General features: G+C 40.2%; 1 protein-coding gene across 1 annotated transcript in view; it reads left to right on the top strand.

Annotated features, from left to right (window-relative positions):
• The first annotated feature begins 3,154 nt into the window (after positions 1 to 3,154).
• Positions 3,155 to 19,264, top strand: part of gcgrb (glucagon receptor b) — a 55,408-nt gene continuing 39,298 nt past the window's right edge. Inside the window, exon 1 of the mRNA XM_054780042.1 lies at positions 3,155 to 3,502. The gene's annotated coding sequence lies outside the window, so the exon portion shown is untranslated. The remainder of the gene's footprint in view (positions 3,503 to 19,264) is intronic.

Raw genomic sequence — 19,264 nt, 5'->3', positions numbered from 1 at the left:
TAGTAATTTACAATGTGAATATTTCTTTAGATTTTGTCATGAATGTGACTTCAAATTAGTTGTGTTATTGCTTGGCCATAAAACACAGTTTCAAAGCAAGGAAATATGTGCCATCTGAAAATGGGAGCACAGCTGCAGCATCATTTGCATATACAGTATGCGTATGATGACTTTCAACAGGTGCTTAATTGGAAGCTTTACTGAATATAACTGTAACTGCACAGCAACAACTGGAAACGTTGCTTTCAAATACACAATATTCTATCATATGATTTATTACGTAATGCATTGGTCAGAATGATGGGCCAACTCATCTTCCGTGCAACGGCTGCAAAGCAAGGAAATATACGCTAACCAAGGGTATGTACAGTATATACAGTACATCACATACTTGTACATACTTCCTCATCAAACCTACTCTTGGCTAACTTTTTTTTCCTCTTCCACCAGGATAGAATGTCAGTTACTGATGCGTGAGGTACCCTCTGCTGCACCACATTATAGCACAATAGACATCAACAGTGGTTCTTCTCATAAAAAGTGACCTTAAACCTCAAAATTAAAAGGGAGCCAACTTGGGATGTTCCGATCGATCGGCCACCATTCAGTATCGGACAACAATTTTGTCATGGCAAAAGCAGACCTTTAAATACAGCTCTTGTTCTAATGTTGTGGCTACTGTGTGTGTATGTTCCCCATAATGTATATTTGCTGTGTTTAATTATGGAACACAACCTCAATTTAAAGCAAATGTGATTGATCACCAGTATAGAGGATGGATAAGAAAAGATTTGTGTTTTGGCAGTTGTCATTAGCTTGCCAAATTTAAAACAATTAAGTCATTTTCTTCCCAAAAGCCTCAATCACATATTCTCCGTAAGGACTAAGACAGCCAACTGCTATATCATGTTTTTTTTTGCCTCCTCTTCTCTTGTCAAATACAGCTTTGAGTTTAACAATGACCTTGTCTCTGATAATTATCTACCATAATCTTTGGATGAGTTGCAGTCATGAAGAAAGGTTGCCTTCATACAGTATTACATTTGAGGAACTCATTTGAGCTTTCATAAGAAGATGAGTAGGCCTACCATCACCAATGTGTTGCATTCACTCATTTTCTACCACTTATTCTGGTCTCAGGGTCTCGCGTGAGCTGGAGCTTATCCCATCTAACTTTAGGTGAGAATCAGGGTACACCCTAGACTGATCACCAGGGAAACACAGGGCACATACTTTAAAACAACCGTTCACACTCACATTCACATCTATGGGCAATTTAGTCTTTCCAGTTCAAGTTTTTGGACTGTGGGAGGAAACCCACAAGCACAGGGAGAACATAAACTCATAAGATTGAGCCAAGAGTATAGTGAAACGTAGTGATCTTGGTGCATCAAATATGCGTCATGTTACACTGACTGGAATGACAGAAGCTACAATTCCACCTCCTTGCTGAACCTGCGAATGGTACTCGACTTGAAATCGGTAGCACAAAATATTTATATTGCAGTGGATACATTTCCAACCAGTTTTCTTTTTTCCACTATTGATTTGCACATCAGGTTAGTCAAACAGCCAAATAAAAGCCAAAATAAACACATCTCAATGCTTGCTCTGATCAGTGCTATATTTTCTCAGCTGTGTTTTCTAGAAATCAGCAGGTAGCTTTTTCCCATGTCCACGTTGGCCAACCGCAGACGCCAAGCCACCCACGTCGTAGCAGTATGTGTCATTCGGTAGGCCACAAACAGAATCTTGTTTCGAGCAACAAAAATACCTCGACCCCTCCTCCTGCCCCACGTTTATCATAGGAGAATGCATTTTTGTATAACTGTATATTTTTGGGACATGCCAGCTGTGTATTTTAAATAAAGCTAATAATAATAATGAATGCTCCAGGATTCCTTTGAAACAGAATCAAACCAGAATAGAGTAAAACATGAATGAACTCCTTTACAGTTGCCAAATGGAGAGCCTTTTTGTAGAATAACTAATGTAAAAAAAAAAACACTCACTTACATTGTCTTGTACCCACGGGTGGACTGGGAAACAAATTTGGCTCTGGACTTTTTGGTCCAGACTGGCCCACTACATTCCGCACGCATATACTGCGCCAACACGCCCCATTAATGGACATACAATACAACACACAAGCCCTGATTACAGTGGTTGTCAAATATTTTCTGCCATAGGGACAGAAATGTTTTCATTATGTATCTATTTATTTATCTGTACTGTACAGACTGAACTCAAACCTGAAACCAGGAAAATGCAACAAAATAGAGAGCTGTGAAGCATACAAGCTTATTCAAGAGTCAAATTGCATGCCGAGTCTGATAAATTTGTACATGTTGGCAGGTCTGCAGTAGCATTGAAAGTACTCCCTCCCTGCCAAGGGTAGATGTCACCGAGTCCACTTCAGGTATTCGGAGAAATGGAACGACAATTATGATGATGATGGGGATTAGAGCTGCAACAATTAATCAGTTAATCAATGGTTAATCGATTATCCAATTAATTGACAACTATTTTGGTAATCGAATAATCGTTTTTTAAATTTAAATATGTAAATATCCTCGGAATTCAGCCTATTAAATATGAATTATTTTTAATTTCCTAATCATCCATGAAAGCACAACTATTATGTTTGTAGTAGTGATGGCAATGTTGGCTCCTTTAAGGGAGTTGGTTCTTTTGGTTTGTCTTACTAAATGAGCCGCCTAATTCGTCTCCTGACTCCTCAGATTTTATTTTGCTACTTCAATTGATTTATTAGCACAATATGTGTAATTTCTAATGTAAAATGTGATGATATCAAATGTTTATCATTTATATGGCTTTATTTATGTTCTCAACATGGAACACATTGCTACAAAAAAACAAAACGAAACAAAAAAAGAACAAGACACCTCAAAGGTCCAATCTGAATAAGTATTTGCAGTGAAACAACATAACCAAATATTCCAAAGGAAAATATAAATTCAATAAATATGCCTACCTAAAAGAAAAAGAAGTAACCAGGTAGCCGTTTTTGCTAGTCTTTACTGAAGGTTGGCATTCAGAAACCTTTTTGTTTTTTGTTGCGTTCACGGCTGTGATGTGTGTGTAACCCCTCCCTCATTCTCATTGTCGACACATAAGGCGCCACACAGTTTGACCATTCACTCCGGGATTTAGCATCAAAACAGACAAAAAAGCCGGATCGTTCGATACAAAGAGCAGCTTCCAGTCGCCCCGGATCCTTCGCGAAAGACCCATCACTGGAGCGCAGCGGCTATTATTGCGCCTCATCTCAGCGGGAAGACTCAGCGGACAGACTTCAAGAAAAGTCTTTGTAGACATTTAACCAGAACTGAAAACCCGACTGTTTTCTTTGCCACCCTTTGCACGGTGATGCATATGTTGGTCGTCGTGCGTCTTGAGCTGTGATGGACCGCGCCGGGAGCGGATGAGCATCGAGTGGTGTTGGGGTGGCCGAGGTGCAAAAGGACATCTGGACGCTTAGGTAAGTTTGGCTGTTTTTGTTTTACCCAGTTGTGTTTATTGCGAGGGTTCAATGTGTCATTGTATAGTTGGATGACTCAACTTTTTGCAATGGAGCAATAACGTGCTGATACATTCTAACTGTTTCAAGTGTCTGCTCGAGTATTGTGTTTGTATATAAAGCGTGCCCTTGCACATACACCGTGTCCTGTTTCCACTATCAACAACAACTGCCTTCCATATGTCACCAAGACAAAGCTATAGGTTTGCATGTTGATAATGTTGCGTAACATAATTAGGCGTACGTCTCCTAAGGTTTCTGCATCCGTGGTAATAATAATTATATTGTTTTTTGAACATACGGTTTGCCTTGCATTATTATCTAATCTCATGAAGGCTGCACACAAAACGTCTTGTGATCAGCAGCCATAATGTGATTTCTTCTATTATTTTTGTTGCTTGTTTTCACATTCAGCTAGATTCAGCAGAGATGGGTGAGATGCCTTCACAGACTGTGGTTAGTTTAGTCCATAGTGAAGCATGAAGTATTATGTCTGCGGGAATTGCAACAAAACAGTACATCATCATTGCCGTGGAACACCAATAGTGAATCATCGTAAGGATCTACATCTGTACTAGCTCAAAAGATGATCTCCGCAATGACCCCCTGTCTAATGACCTCTTCAAGGAGCTTCTTACCCGCATCAGAGAAACCGGTCCTTTCTGTCAGTCAGCAGGATTATGCAAAAACTGCGAGACTGGTTTTCACTCACTCAGTCAGGTCTTGTAAAGAGTTTCTCTGAATTGTGTGATGTTGGGATGGGCAGGCAGACACTGTGGCAACATATTCAGTTATATGGGTTTTAAAATAGACTATAGCGTAACGTATCACGCTAATGGCTTGTCGACCATTAATGGCTTCTTTGACAAGATCACTGTTGTTAAAAGCAGTTTTTAAGGGCTAAAAGGCAGGATGGACTACAGGCTAAACTTTATGAATCAATAAGCAGATAGTGGCAGACTGCTGTTGTGACACAAGGCTGGGAGCAAATAATCTTCTGAACTTTGAATCCATTATTATATTGAAGACTCTTAGTTATAGTATCTGTCTGTTCAATAAGACATGTGACACACCGAATTTACTGATTTGATTACATAGTTCCAGATCTATTCATTCATTCATCCATTTTCTATACGGTTTATCCTGTTCATTAACAATGTCACTCACTCACTAGCTATCGATATATTGTGCCACAACTTTACTGTTAACTGTTGGGGTATTTAATTCTCCCTGATGGAGCCTACTACTTGTAGTATGGCACTACACATTACACATCATTGCAATCATTGCAGCAGAGACAATAAAGAGGCAAACAACTTCAACATTAGAATGATGGACTTAAGTGGAGAAGTCTTGAACATACATGGCCAGAAAACCAGACCCATCCACATACTGTACAGTCTGAGGTCAATCACAGTCTGTACTGTATCGACCACAGATTTATTTAATAAAAAAAAAGATATTGTAATTGCCATGGGGGTGTAAAGACAGGTAAAACATTTCATAGAGAGAGAAGTGTGGAGGGAGTCTTGGGAGTTCTGTTCTACCTGGCTCGTAAACACATCACGGGACTGTCTGTGATGTAGCTTGTCCTTACAACTGTCTGCAGTAGGTGGCGTAATGAATCGTAACTCCACTTCTTAACACAACTCATAGTCCAAGTGGCGTCAACATTTTGGATTGTGAGTGTAACCCGCCTGCTTCACACTGCCCGCTCCGGGGCATGAACCCAGGACCTTCATAATGGGAGACGAAAGTGCAGACTGCACGGCCAAAAGCCCGGACTGTCGACCGCGCATTCAGCGCAGCTCTTAAAGCAAAGGGAGTGAGGGTTTTACCAACGTACGCTTGCGCAGCCTCACAGGCTGGCATCCGTTACATGAGCAATAAATGCTACAGTACTACATTGTACAGCACGCCCATGCCCAATTCACTCATTAGTTGTGCACATATAGTAAACTGGCATTGACTTGTGGTGCAAAGTTCTGGAAAAGGAAAATTCTGTTGAGTGTGAAGTTACACACGTTTTCCACCTCGGAAAGCAACTTACCTATTTTATACGTCACTCACTATTGCCACTACTGTGGAACTTTCTAGTGTGCATGCAATTTGGTTCAGAAGACTGAGATGAGATGAGATTTTAAGAGAATATGACTGGACAAACAAACTTTTTGATTTATTCACGTCAAAAACAATGCAGGTGCGTTGTTTATGTTTATTGTCCCACAAATTGACACTCAAAATATTGGCAACATTTTTTAGAGACCAAGTAAACCATTTTTATGGTAATATATAATAATAATCATAATAATGCAGTTCACTGTTTTTCTCTTGTCTACTTTTGTCTATTTACGTCAGGGCCATCCAGCTGTCCTTTGATAGTTAAAATAAAAAAATATATATAAATGAAAAAGAAATACATATATTCAAAGACAAATCTTTGTGTTTTTATTAGTTATTAGCATCAACAGCTTTTTCTATTTGCATTATGTCTTTGTGCTCTATATTTCCACTTTTGCTGGGATTCTGTTTATTTTATTTCTGCAATGAGCCACGTTCCACAGATGGCCCCTGCGCCACATTGTGGACACCCGTGCGTGTTTTGCCAGGAAGGCGAATGGGTCCATGCTCTGCCGTCTTGGCGATGTTGGTCGGGGGCTGGGTTGCATTACGGAGGGTTATTTTTGTAGCTTTCAGATGTACTGCACATTGCACCGCGTTACCGAAGTGGGGCTCATCCCGTGCGCTTGCTGGGCGGGTGCTTCACCGTTGTTGGTTGATTGAACTTAATTACCGAATAAATGCATGATGCAAAAACACTTAAATGTGCACCCTTACTTTGTAAATATTTCAACCATGTCTCTAAATTGTCAACACAAATCTCTTCTATCTATGAGGTGTGTTAAGAAACGGAACTGGTGATCGTGAGTGCTTGAAAGCTGGCATCAATAGAACCACTCTGTGATTAATGGCGTGGAAAGTCTGAACATCTGAGTGTGTTGATCTGACAAATCTTTAAGTAAAGTTGATCAAATGTAGAATTACTCCAGCTTCTGCTTGGACATCAACAATTAGCAAGCAGCTGTTTAACTCCGATGGAGAAAAAAACAGCCACACGTCACTCGCTGGCATTGGCGCGGTGAACACCAAGGTAGGTTGGACTGCAAGGTGTGCCTAAAGCACTTAATGTGCTCTTCCAATAATGCCTTCCATACTGCCGCTTGCATATTACTGTATTATCATTCATAGTAGGGATGCCATTGTTCTCAGTCTGATTGGCTACCGCCTGCCATGGTTTCATTCAGTGTCGCAATACCAAAGAATTGCCCTGTCAATTATGATGTTAAACTACAAACAATGTTAGAGTAAATTCATTTACATTCAAGGTCATATAAGCTGGTGGTGTTGTGGCATCTTTATTTTTTGGTATTACTCACAATTACTTTGTTTGCGTTTTATCCATGCTAAGCCCGCCGGTTCCAAATGAACGACATAAAGCGACACAGGCGAACAGTGGGTTATCACTCCTGCTGTGGTTCTCTCATCCCACTGGGAAATCACTGACATGGTATGTGACAATATGAGATACTTGGTGAATGAAAAGCTGCAATGACATCCGCATTCATCAGCATATCTGACATCTTCATGCTTAAGCAGCCCAACCATTACTACTTGAGCAGATGCAGGTAATTGGATAGCTCCAATATACAGTACAATAGAATTAGTCATCCTAAAACCGCATAATCATGCACTGTGACCAAAATGAGAGGCTATTACATAGTATTTCCTGTTAATGCTTTCTTGAGCTGGCAGCCTTGGAATGAGAAGTAGGTTTATGTCAATGCTTTACCTAAATATTTAATGTCCGTTTTCTTTGTATTATCTTCCATTTGATCTATCCCTGTTCTTTATTCATTAGTGGGTTACGGTCCCGGGTGACTGATCGTAAATGGGGTCTCATCTCACGCCTCTCCTATGCAAAGCTAGTACATCATTAACAAGTGCTGGCCTTAAATGCAGCTGTTTTGGGTTTTTTTTAGGTTCCTAACGATTTACATTGTCTGCTAACAACATAACAATATTGTGAGTTTCAAACTGTGCACTTAACCATAAGGAAATTGATAAATTAGTTGTATTTTCCGCTCTTTTCTTTTCATGGAGATGTGATAGGTTAAAAGGTGTGCTGTGTTATGTGTACGTTTGTGTGTATTTAATGCATGCATGATGAGGTCTGCTCTCCAAACACAACTGTTTATTTAATCAACACCAACCGAGACCGGTCTCTGACGCATGCTGTGTCCACACACATGCACGTACACACACATGCAGTGTCCCTTTCTGGTTCAATCACATCAAATATTCTCCCTCTAGTCCAATGCGGATGTCACCAGCGTGACCCCCACATGTCCACACGGAAACGTTCTGGGATTTTGAGTTTGGACTGTGCCGGATTAGTAAATAATTGCATCCAAATGATGTAATACACAAGGCACACCTATGTGTGGCGCAGTGAACAGACACACAGACAGAACTGCGTGACACACCAAACTATAGAAGCAGAAAGAACGCATGCACATAAGTCCGTCTGCCACTTTCCAAGGCTCGTCTAGACTTATGAAGTGGAATTACTTCATTTTTGAGTTTGAGACAACAAAATATCAGGAGAATGTTGACTGGGGTGACTCATGCCAGTGGAAGCAATCAGATATTATGTTGGCTTGTCGTTGAAGCTCACATTTGGTCACGTCACGTCAAGATGGGTCGGTGACGTCATCATTTTCCAAAAGAAGCGGGTTGCTTGTCTAGTTGGCGGCCATTTTGAATTTGTGCGCGCACATATTAACACGTCTGTGATTAGAAGCTTGTTGTGTTTGCAGATACATATAATTACAGTATACTGTTACATGTTGACCAGTCGAGGGCACTGTGGGACTGCGGATAAAAGTTGTAAAGAACAACTAGGCTTGATATTCTACACCACCCACAGACCAAAGCTGTTCTACTATATATACGGCAGAGTGTCATTACAGCTTTACTTCATCAGGAAGTGACGGTGCGACGTCACGAGCAGGAGAGCTAGGCTGAGTGCTAGCTGTGAGTGTCGAGAGAGTTGGGAAGTGTGTGGATGTTGGCGTGTATGTAAAGTCCTGCAAGCGGGTTGCTTGTCTACATGGAAACGACAAGCCAGCGGTTTCAGATTTTCCCACTCAAGAAGCCGAAACACTTCCAGTCACCCAGAAGGCCATTTCCACAAAGATGAAAGGCTGAAACGATAATAGTTTTCTGTTTTGACTTGAAAACGTTTCGGTGTGGATAGCCCCTAAAGCTGCACGTGACCACAGGTGAGGAAGTAATTTATCTTTTAGACATTTTAAAAAAACAGCAGCAGGAAGTCAAATCTGTTGCATTGAACACATTTCCAAAGGCAAATACAGTGAAAAAGTCCAATGAAGTCGTATGGTTTGGAATTTAGGCAAAATATTTGGGAGAAACACTGCACAAAACATTTGCTATCACAACTATGCATGACATCTATGGTTGCCAACTGTGAAAAATAAGGGACACCTTGATGGCAGGGCTGGTCAACCTGATTTTTTTTGCCTTTTATTTGTGTGAAATGAGTTTACTATCCACAAAAAGCTGAATCGAGGCAACTGGGCCCTTCTTGTTTGGTAAAGACGTTTCACTTCAATTCACCCTCTGCATACGACGTGAATGACAGATGACAGATTTTTATACTATTTATATTTATCCGTTGACATTTTGTGGACTATTTTTGATCCTCACAGTAATCAAAATAGGGGACAAAGTGCATCCCTTGTCAGCTCAATACGGGATGCGTACTTTCGTTTGTAAATACGGGATGATTTGGTTTTTCGAGAGATGTTTGGCAACCCTGATGACATCACCTAAAATGATATTGTGTGAAGCATCAGCTAATCTCAGGAGACCTCAACTATGTTATGTCAAATCAGTTTAGAGAGCAACTGCATTTTTGCAACTTGGATTTAATAAGGACTGCTCAAGACCAGCATACAGGGAGTTGTAATCCTCTAGTGAGTAATACAAGCATATTAAACAGATTTGTTGTTTTAAATTCTTAGTAAGTCTTCACCTTGGCTAACAATCATAGCTGGAAAAAGCTTGTTTTAACTGCAGCCCTAATATGTTTGCATATTTTAAAATCTTTGTCTAAAATCACGCCAAGTTTCATGATGGAAAGATTGGCAGTAAGTATTATTCTTCAATGGGTCGATAGCATTCAAATCAAATCACTTTTCATGCATATAAAATGCAATCCAAAGTGCTTTGCAGAGCTAAAAACAATGCCCCAATAACCCTCTCCCCCGTACCCCAACCACACACACTCACGCAAATTTACCCATAGAATTAAAATATTTAAATATGGCTGAGAGAGGAGCCAGGTGAGGAAACACTATCACAGGAGCCGTCTGCACCAGGAGCCCATCAGACCATAGCCACGAGGACACTGACACAGGGGAACCCGGCAACCATGGCCAGCATAACCCTGATGTAGAGGGCTCCCTCTGAGGAACAATGGAAGATAGACTAATAAAATGTATAATAATAAAACTAATCTAAATGGCCCAAGACCATTAAGAGTTTTTAAACCATATTAAGAACCTTAAAATCGATCCTGAAATACAGTACATGTACTGGCAGTTCTAGCTTTGGGCCACATGGCCAATTGCCCAGGACGGCATTCTCTTTGGTGCGCTGCAAAGATGAGGGGGAAAGAAAAAACATTTCTGTTCAGTGCTCATTTGTGCATCAAGTCAGAATATGTGTGGCAGATGAGGCGCCTTCTACAGTGCGATACTGGCTCACCCATACTGCTCATACTCTTCTGGACGGAGATGTCTGATGTTTCTCCAGGTATCTGCTGGAGCCACTTCTCCAGTGTGGGGGACACGGCCCCCAGTGCTCCTATGATCATGGGCACCCCCGTTGCGTTCACCTTCCAGTCTCTCTCCAGCCCTTGGTATTTCTCTAGTTGTATATGTGTATATATATATATATGTATGTATATATATATACATATATACACTAGTTTTATGTGTATGTATAATATGTACAAAAGAAACTCCTTTAACTAAAAATAAATTAAATCTTTCCAAAAATAACATAAATAAAGGCACAAGAAACACAAATGTATTCTTATATAAAATTAGTAATACATTAATTATCTACTCAGAGATGGGGTGGAGTAGCCAACAAAACAACTTTACTCATTTAAGAGTATTGTTACTTTACAACACTTTTACTCAAGAAAAAGATTGGTTGATGTTACACATATCAGTATCGGTTGATATCTGAATCGGAAATTGAGACTTGGACAATATCGGACGTCCCTAGTTCTAATGTTAGTGTGTTTATGAGTAAACCATTTGTGTGTTTGTCACTAATACAGACAAATCTAATTTTCATGCTGCTTGCCAATTTGACTACCAATGAAATGAAAAAGCTTGAATGGCTGTGTCACATTCATTACGTACCTGCATCATTTCTCACATGCTCTGTTCCTGCATTCAAATCTCTCATCTGTCCTGCTCGTACTGTAATAACCCTCCCTGTCTGATGGCCAATGAGGTTATTCACATATCCTTTCTTTAACATCATGTCTTTTGTCCTCTCCTTTCCTTCATGTCCTAATCACACCACATTGCTTTAAGATTGATACTTTATTAATCTCCAAGAGAAATTAATTAAATAAATAAATTAAGTCTTTGTATCGTCCCCTACATCTCTCAGCTCGCCTCGCTCTCTGCTGGGTTGAATCTCAAATTACTCCATTCTTTACCTGTCGACATGGTCTCGTTCACTTAAAATTGAAGCAGCTCTAGCTTGGTTTTGTTTTTACAATAAAAACCCAACGTCGGTTCATAATGAATTGATAAGGGCTGACAATCAGCAATCAAAAAATCTGAAAAGTACAAACAAAAGCCTACCGGGAACAATGCCTGACAAAAGGCAGGAATAGTCAAAAAACAAAAAGTAGGCTATAATTTACAGTTGGGAAACTGAAGGAGTGAAGTCATGGTGCAGAACAGGGGAATGCTGAGGAACAATCTGGTGTCTTCCTGGTGTGGACGCACTGATTAGTGATTGCGTCCACCTGCCTCGCAGCCCCACTCTAGCCACAAGGCAATAAATGAAGAAAAAAATAGAGTGAAACAGGAAACAACAAAATAAAGACATGCCTAAGATGGAGACCATGACAGTGCCAAGTGCAGTCCAAACCAAATGTCACAGCACACAAGGGACTGTGACAGATTATGAGCGACTGTCTTTTTATATTTTTCAGATCATTCTGATGGCTGAACTTAGTTTTGTGATTTCCGACTGTCTCTGAATGCGACAGGCTGAGTCCTGACCGTGTGCAGGAGGATCACGGCTGCGTACAGACAGGACAGTTGAGTTTGCTGACTTTGTTTTGGCATGGTTGCGGCCGGCATTAGCCTGATTTGTTTTTGCAGTAAAGACATTGTTGATCGACCTTCTTGTCATCCATACAATGTCATCCTTACAATCTTTATCCTTAATGATGGTTGCAACAGTCCAGTGTTAACAATATTTAGGTGTGCGTGAGCCCCGTATAGTGTATTCTTCCGCTGTAACTAGTTCTTCAGCAAGTCTTGCGTTGACGGACCAAAATTAAGTTAATTAATTAATTAAAGTTAATTAATTTAAGGGAAATGCCAAAACATGGAACGTGGTAAACCAAGGACCACCTGTACTGTATTTTTCAATGACCAATCAGTAGTGTAGTCTCAACAAAATAGTGTTCTTTTCAAATGAATTCTATTTAAGTTTGTGTAGGATGTATTCATTATTTGCTTTATACAGTATATTGTAATCACCCGTTACATACATAAACACTGGTAGACAGACATAAAGATAATGTATATTCAGTCGCTCCTCGCCACTTCGTAGTTCGAATTTTACAGCTTCACTCTATCACGGTTTTTCAAAATAAGTTAATTAATAAATTATTGCTGTTTTGTGGTTATTAGTAAAAGGTAGGTTATTATTAGTAAAAAAAAAAAAAGCATATTTAAGCAAAGTTTGCATATTCTTGGCCTAAATTAAGCATTTTCAAGCATAAAAATAGCTAAATCAACAAAAATACAAATATAAGGCATTCAGAAGACACATTTAAAGAAGTGCTATGCAGTGTTCTACACTGGTCACTAGGTGTCAGTAATGTTACGGCAGCGACGGGTGTATTGTGTAGTTCTGAGGTGCTCTTTAAAGTGTGGGGCAAAGAGGGCAGTAACTTTCTGCATGCTGGGTTAGAGATAGCTTTTAGGAAATAAGTCCGTAGAGGGAGAGCACAGTTCACGCTGTGTTTTGAGGATCTGCCGGGAAGACGTAGTGCCCAGTGTCTATTTTAAATAAAACGGCTGACTAATTTACAGCCATCTTGACGTGGTGTCATTCATCCGCCTTTACATTACATTGATGAGACAATATTCACCGCAGGAAGTATGCTGTCCTGAAAAAAGCAACAAGAAACTCTTCCAATGCTGACGTGTAAGTCTATGTTGTCCAACAGCAAACTAATCATGGTTTCATATAGAGATGCTTTTATAATATTTTTATTTTCTTGTTCTTTATTTGTGAGTTGTCAATTTTGCAGAATTGGCCACAATGTACATGTTTTTTTTTTAAAGGCTTTAGAAATCCATATATTTAAAGTCAAATATTTGTGTATTATTCGGAGCGGTGTTACGATGAATACAAACAGAAAAAAAAGTATTTTTAGCGCATGATTGTGACGTCACAGAGAGCAGTCATCTTTCCAGCAGCGCGCCAGTATCCAACTGATAACATAGCTAGTCAGCTCCGTCAGCGAGTGCAGTTTATACGGCGTCAACGCGAGCTGCCGATGAGAACCAAGAAAAGCTGTAGGAGACTTGTAGATTTATATACAGATGCGCCAAAATGTTACTCTACTGTGATTCACTTTGTATGGACTTATTTCAGGAGCAAAATGCATGAAAGGGTTGAAAAACTTAGTCGCATGTGTGCTCCCTTTTTATTTTTACTACTTGCACAGTCTATTTCTAGGCGCATATGCAAGTGAAATGCTGGCACTGTAAAGCCGCTTCTTCATTTGAACCATCACCCGTTCCCTCGTCGTCTGTTTCCCTTCTTGTTCAGGCTGGATGGGTGGAGTCACGTGACTACACACGCTGTACCGTCTTAAAGGGGAATGAACATAGCATACCAGCACACACTTTCAAAACCGACAAAAAAAGACTTTTATTTTCTTTTTTATTTAAACACCGAATTCACAGACATGGGCCAAATGACGTTGGTAAACGTGGTAAACGTGGTAAACGTGGTAAAACATTCTCAACACACACAACTCACAAGAGCGCTTAAATAAATAAGGGTGTCATAAAAAGGCTGTGCCTCACCCGCCTCCCCTGACTGCACGTTACTGCGTGCTGTTCACTTGATGAGGCGTTGATGCATAATTCTTAACGTGGAAGTACAATTTCCTGCATTTAAGTATGCTTGGAAATCCCAGAAAATACACTCAAAACGTGAATTTGACTTACCTGTATGTGGTGCCTTTGAACACATAATAACACGGTTAAAGTGTGATTCAAATGTTCTGCTACTAAGAAAGAGACTAGTGTAACGCAAATAGATTTTCAGACATACAGTATGTGATATCATTAGCAGGATTTACATTTTTAATTCATTTGGAGCTGTTATTACATGCATATATACAGTAATTGTGTCCTGTCATTTATTTTTATGTTAAAAACAGAGTAAAAATGGGCATATTTCTGACATTGTTGTAAATGGTGATTAATCATAATTAATGCATGTGGAAACTATGATTAATCTGATTCAACATTCTAAACATTTGACAGCCCCAACATAAATATATACTGCATTGATTCCGGCTGATTTATGGTTGAATAAGAGTGCTGATTTAATCTGCTGTGACCAGCAGTCCTTTGAACTAATTGTGAAAGACATTTTGATAAACATAGCGTAAGATGGCTGGAGTGGAATAAGTGGTTTCCTGCAAGAGCAGCGCGTCGCTGGGTTCAAACCGTACTCAAAACATAGCAATAGGCAGCTGCCTCCAGGGTAATCCAACATACATGAAGGGCTCAAAAGATAACATTCTCTACTGTACACATCCGACAGGAACATACACTCCATCAACACATTTGTGTGATCGTTATCCTTTTTGGACAAGAATCAATTCCATTTGACAGATTCACTATTGTCAGATCAGATTTGTGAACAAGTTGTGTATCTCACATGTGCATGTACGCGACTACCGACTGTACAGCAACAAATACATGTGGATAGGTTTTGACAGGTGTGCCGTACACTTCCTGGATATCACTTACCCCTCCATGTCTGGCACAGACTCCCAGTTAATGTTTTAGTCATGCTGCCCGTCTGTTGTCATGACTCCTGTTGTTCTGACTACCATTACCTGTATGGGGCAGTGGGTGCTTTTTAATGGTGCTAATTTCATGTCACGTCATTGTGCAAAGAACAAAACAATGCTAGCAGTGCTGAGTGAGCGGTAAGTTCACTAAACCAGTGACATTCTACCAAAGTTTACAGAACCTCACAGAGTAAAACCAACTCTGCGTAGTCAGTTACATATTCTTCGTCTAGACTAGTGGTCCCCAACCTTTTTTGACCCACGGACCGGCCTGTGTTCCCACAAATCTCCCGCGGACCGGGGGAGGAGTCGTACATTATAGCGATCTAATGTATCTTATTTATTATGTATTGTGTAAAACTAAGACATGAATAACATCAAATTAGAGCACAAAATGAATGCTGACACACCATCCACCAGTTCAAGTTCCAGCCAAGTTTTTCCAGAGAGATTATTACATCGCTGTTTGACGTGGGTGGTAAGAGGCAGTGCGCTAGCATGAATTAACTTGAGACAAATGTGCACATTAGCACTCAATAAGTCATCAAAACTTACCTTTATGCATTCCCACATAGTATCAGCATTTGAGACCAAATATGTGGTGAAAGAAAAATGGTAAAAATACAGTAGTAGTCTATCTGTGCGGCATGAGATAAAGTTAGCACACGCACAATGGACATGCGTCAAGTGAGACGGATGTAACAGAGAGAATCTGGCCACTTTTCAAAATAAAACTTCTAAAAAGAAATGATGGAAGTTATTTTTTTTTCTGTGCGGCCCGGTACCAAATGACCTACGGCCCGGCCCGGGGGTTGGGGACCACTGGTCTAGAAAACACCAATCCATACTTTATAAAAATGCCCACCTCAGATTTGCAGTTTCATAAGAATAGCAATATTTATCAAGAATACATGAATGTGTGATGTTCACACAAAAAGGTAGTTTGATATTGTATACATTCAAATATATACACAAGAGTGCAGAGAGTGTATGTGAAAACAAAGATCAGGATGCACTTAAGATGGGCTGTACATGCAGTATGTAAAAAATGGTAATCATGGACCATAATAAGCCACTCTCCCCTCCGCAAGACGCCTTTTCTGAAACAAACCACAACTGTTTATTCCGGCCAATTGCAACAAAGATTGACAACCGTAACCATGCACATTCAGCAAGACATCATCTTCTTTACAGATACAGTGGAACCTGGGTTAGCGCCATTAATTCGTACCAGAAGATTCAACTCTACTTTTTCCCATAAGAAATAATGTAAATAAAAAGTAAATAATGTTAATCTGTTACAGAAAGCCAAAAATGTTAACACAAAACCCGTTTATAATTGTAATTGTTTTACAATTAAGGTTTGACATGCAGAAAACAATTCGAAATGCATATGTATATCTATAAATGATTAATAAAAGGGGAAAATGAACATATAAGGTTACCTTTAACCTAATTGAAGATGTGATTCTTGACGACTGTCCCCAAAGACACGATGTGGCAGCGAGATCACCCACCACCAACTTCCTGTTTTGACGTGAGTTGTTTCTTAGATTCAATAGTGTTTTCGAGCAGCTGGTGACCACGTGCGCGTGAAGTCACACTCCGGTTGTACACGTGCAATGGAGGGGTCGGGTCAAAGGTCAGCATGCGTGTGTCTATGTCGGGGCATGCACAGGTAATCACGATACCACCAGGGGTACAATTTAAAGTCATGCAACTTAGCATCAAGTCTCTCCAGGACAAATTTACCGGGCAAACAGATGACAAAACATATTTCAGGTCGGTGGTCGTCCCCTTCAAAAGTGTTCGCTCAACGAGCCACTGTTAGTGCACGGTGAGGTGCATGAGAGATCACTTTTGGGTATTTCAGAGGCCTTTATGACAGAATTAGTGGTGCCGGACTCTACAAGAAATTTAACTTCTTTACTATTAATCAGGGGAATTATGGTGGGAGAAATACAGGTAGGCAGTTTTCTAAAAAATGTGTAAGGATCGTGTTGTCTGTGTATGAGTCAGTGTCCTGTCTAGCAAATGTGTCAATCAAATGTGTGTCTGTACATCACCAACTGACGAGTGAGGGTCTGCCTGGCAGACGAACCGGGTGTTCACGTGACGTGGAGGTCCAGACCCACGGCCACGTCCTCTGTGGCGCTGGCTTCGCAGGTGAGGACAGTCGTTCGCCCAATGTCCGGTCTCGCCTTGTCACTGCAGCTTGGTCACTTCGTCTCTTACTTTCCTCTTCCCATATTTTCAAACATTTTTCATGTTTCTCAATTTTCTCTAAGTCTTTTGTTTTGATCGATATCCCCTTCTTCAACTTTTTCTTTCTGTAAACTTTCACGCGATGCCAAAAGTTGCCGTTCGTTCGAACTTCCCTTACTTGGAAAGCCAAACTGATCCACCCACACTTCAACACAATCAAGACTTTCTTCCCCATGTTTTCTAGTATTTCTTTTCTCGCTCTCTTTTATAAAGGAAACGCAAAACCCATCTTTTTGTTAAAGGATATAGTTACCCCTATAATGACCCCGATACGCTGATCTGTATCAGAGACACTCCTCTATCTTCCTTGGATTAAGATGTTTTCTGCCTTGATCTACCATCTATCCCTCTACTCTATTTTCCTACACAACCCAACCAGTTGAGACAGACGGCCACCCCACAGAGCTTGGGTTCTGTTCAAGGTTTCTTCCCCAGAGGGAATTTTTCCTTGCCTCTGTCACCAAGTGCTTGCTCATGTGGGCATTCAGTTGGTTCTCTTTTTTCATTTATGAGTGTGACCTTCATGTGGAAAGTGCCATGAGATAACTGTTGCTGTGATTTGGCGCTATATAAATAAATTTAATGATTGAATTCAAGAAATAACATAAGAAAGATGGTGTCCGTGTGGCGTCTCGCTGGCACGTCGCGTCTTTGGGAACAGTAGTCCTCGGTGAAAGTACAAGTAATGTTAAATGTTCATTTTTCCCTTTTATTCATAATTTATATGCATTTAGAATTGTTTCATGCACGTAAATCTATAAAAATGTGTTTTGTGCTAACATTTTTGAGAGACAACGGCTGGTGACAACATCGATGGGCGACGTAACGTCCGGTTCCGGTTGCCATTTTGTTTAGCTAGCTAATTGGATGTTAAAGAGGAAGGATATTTTGTGATTAAAAAAATACATCAAGAACAAAGTTGGACTCACGCAGTGTATGGACAACATGACAAGACCCGCGCCATATTGTACGCTAACTGGAGAATGCACTCAAACAGAGGCAAAATTGTGGCGTCAATTTTCAATGTTAAACGGAAAACACGCTAACCGGGGCGGACGCTAACTGAGGTTCTACTGTAAATAAATATAAATGATTCATGAAAGGGATACGTGAACATTTAAGGTTACTTTTACCTTCACTGAAGACGTGATTGTTGACGTGATTGAAAACAGAAAGGTGGTGGCGGTTGATCTCGCCATATCGTGTCTTTGGGAACTCTCATGTCTTCAGCCAGCTGAAAAAAGACAGACTCCAGTCAAAATTTCATTTATTATCTATACCGCTTGTCTTGATTAAGGTCACAGGTGAGCTGTAGCCTATCCCAGCTGACTTTGCGTGAAAGGGCTCAATCATTCCCAACTACAATCAATGAGTAGGAATCAATCATGTGCTCGCTGCACAAAAATATCAATAACACTTGCAGATAAATGTAAACCATATACTGTATATCTTTGTGTTTAATTACAGTACTTGCTTTTTACCTTGCAAGAATAGATTATTAGAGAATCATATTTACTATGCAATATAAGTCACTGCACGTATGTAAATGAGATTACGGTAGATGGTTTTGTCTTTGTATATGTGTGTGTGTGTGTGTGTGTGTGTGTGTGTGTGTGTGTGCAGGATGGTTAATTTATGCATCGTATGCATGAATACACACATATCTATATACACCACATGTCTGTTGGGTCCTGCAGGAAATTATGCAAGGGAACAATGGTGTGTATTTGTGTCTAAGCGGCCACCTTTTTAATGTTGGTTAGGTGGAAAATAAACTCAACTTGAACATCTGGAAGCCACGCATGAACCTTTGATTCTCTGTGGGGTCTTATAATCAAGAAAACCTCATGTGATGTGCGATAGTAATGTATACCAATTTGTAATCGGGTCAGCACAGCACATTACATTACAGCGAACATTGCCATAAATGCCATGAAAATGTTTTAATCACTGCCTCATCCCATTTGATGTTGGTCTATGATCTCTGACGATGTGCTTCTCAGATCAAGGGC

Source organism: Dunckerocampus dactyliophorus, chromosome 6, assembly GCF_027744805.1.
Source record: "Dunckerocampus dactyliophorus isolate RoL2022-P2 chromosome 6, RoL_Ddac_1.1, whole genome shotgun sequence".
Classification (NCBI taxonomy): Eukaryota; Metazoa; Chordata; class Actinopteri; order Syngnathiformes; family Syngnathidae; genus Dunckerocampus; species Dunckerocampus dactyliophorus.
This window is presented reverse-complemented; position numbering and strand designations above follow the sequence as displayed.